The sequence below is a fragment of the Apium graveolens genome, chromosome 2, assembly GCF_009905375.1.
Source record: "Apium graveolens cultivar Ventura chromosome 2, ASM990537v1, whole genome shotgun sequence".
NCBI classification, from domain to species: Eukaryota; Viridiplantae; Streptophyta; class Magnoliopsida; order Apiales; family Apiaceae; genus Apium; species Apium graveolens.
The window spans coordinates 70,973,840-70,976,085 of record NC_133648.1 but is presented as its reverse complement, the minus strand read 5'-3'; the positions used below and the strand labels follow the sequence as shown (position 1 = coordinate 70,976,085).

At 43.4% G+C, this 2,246-nt stretch overlaps 1 non-coding gene across 1 annotated transcript; it reads right to left on the bottom strand.

Annotated features, from left to right (window-relative positions):
• Positions 1-858: 858 nt before the first annotated feature.
• On the bottom strand, positions 859-965 carry LOC141709484 (small nucleolar RNA R71). The gene has a single exon (XR_012570058.1). It is a non-coding gene; the product is annotated as a small nucleolar RNA R71 (small nucleolar RNA).
• Positions 966-2,246: the final 1,281 nt, after the last annotated feature.

Sequence of the window (2,246 nt, the reverse complement as noted above, 5' to 3'; positions counted from 1 at the left end):
TTATAGTTAATATTTAATCAACAATTTTAAATGTTATTATCTTAACATTGAGAAGTAGTCATACATTGGTGAGTGAGTTAAATTAGACAATAAATTAGTCTGAGTCTCTGAGGGAACGAACTAGAAAGTATTCTATATTACTTGCGAACGCGTATACTAGCGTGAATATTAGTGCGTGATTTCGCCCTAACAAGTTTTTGGCGCCGCTGCCGGGGACTCAGCATATTTGTTTAGTTTATGTACTTACCATCATTGGTCATTAGGACTCAGTGATTAGGACGTAGTAGTTAATTACTCTTTTCGGTTGTGTTTCAGGTACTTTAGCAAGCGTTTATGCAAACTCGTTCTCGTGCTCGCAAGAGGACCTTAGATACAGCTGAGGAGAAAGACGAAGTTCTTGATACACCGGAGAAGTTAGATTTTGAGGATTCGGATTCAGGAACTGAGCAGAAAGAACCAGTAAACATGGGAGATCGTATTGTTCAAGCTGATCCAGCTCTTATGGATTTTTCTCGGCCTAAAATTGATGACATTCAGTCAAGCATCCTTCATCCGGCTATTCAAGCTAACACCTTTGAAATCAAGCCGGGCACTATTCAGATGGTGTAGAATTCTGTTTCTTTTGGAGGAGCGGTAACTGAAGACCCCAACATGCACATAAGGAATTTTGTCGAGATCTGCAGCACTTTTAAGTATAATGGCATGACTGATGAGGCTATCAAGTTGAGGCTCTTCCCATTCTCACTGAGGGATAAGGCTAAAGACTGGTTACATTCTGAACCAGCTGGGTCCATCACTACGTGGCAAGATCTTGCGCAAAAGTTTCTGGTGAAGTTTTATCCAATGGCAAAGACTGCTGCTATGAGGAGTGCTCTTACTCAGTTTGCGCAGCAACCTACAGAATCTATGTGCGAGGCTTGGGAACGCTACAAGGAAATGTTGAGAAAATGTCCACATCATGGAATGCCGAATTGGATGGTAATCACTGGTTTTTATAATGGTTTGGGGTCCCAATCTCGGCCCATGCTCGATGCAGCAGCTGGAGGCGCCTTATGGGCTAAAAGCTATACTGAGGCGTATAATCTTATCGAGACGATGGCTGCAAATGAGCATCAAAACCCAACTCAGAGGATGACGTCAGGCAAGGTCGCAGGTATTCTGGAAGTTGATGCAGCCACCGCTATTGCAGCCCAGCTCCAAGCACTATCAATGAAGGTTGATTCTCTGGCTACGTATGGAGTTAATCAAATAGCTATGGTTTGTGAGCTTTGTGTAGGTTCTCATGCTACAGATCAGTGTTATCTTGTCAACGAATCTGTTCAATATGTGAATAATTATCAGCGACAACAGCAGCCTGTGCCAGCGACCTATCATCCTAACAACAGAAATCATCCAAATTTCAGCTGGGGGAATAATCAGAATGCTATTCAGCCACCATATCAGCAAGGAGTGAGTAAACAGTTTAACCCACCTGGATTCCAGCAACCACAGCAGTATGCTACAAGGCAATCATATCCTCAACAGGGAAGTGCAGCTGCACCTACTAGTGCTGATTTTGAGGAACTTAAGCTGTTGTGCAAGACTCAGGCGGTTTCTATCAAGACCTTGGAAAATCAAATCGGTCAATTAGCCAATGCAGTGCTCAATCGTCAACCTGGCACTCTTCCCAGTGACACGGAAGTACCAGGCAGGAAGGAAGCTAAAGAGCAAGTCAAGGCTATTACCTTAAGGTCTGGAAAAGTAGCTGATGCTGAAAAGGCAAAAGAAGTCGACGCTGAAGTTAGAGATGAAGAATTTAAGCAAAAGGAGAAAGCGGCAGAACCAAGGAAGACTACTGTTGAACACACTCTGCCTGAGGCTAATACAGGGGAGAAACAACTCTATCCTCCACCACCTTTTCCTAAGAGATTGCAGCAACAAAAGCTGGATAGACAGTTCGGGAAGTTTCTGGAGGTGTTCAAGAAACTTCACATCAATATACCTTTCGCTGAGGCTCTGGAACAAATGCCTAGTTATGCGAAGTTTATGAAGACTATTCTTTCAAGGAAGGTGAAACTGGATGACCTTGAAACCGTTGCTCTCACGGAAGAATGCAGCGCGGTTCTGCAACAAAAGTTACCACCAAAACTGAAAGATCCAGGAAGCTTCACCATTCCTTGCACCATTGGCAATCTAACTTTCGACAAGTGCCTTTGTGATTTGGGAGCAAGCATTAATCTGATGCCCTTGTCGATCTTTAAAAAGCT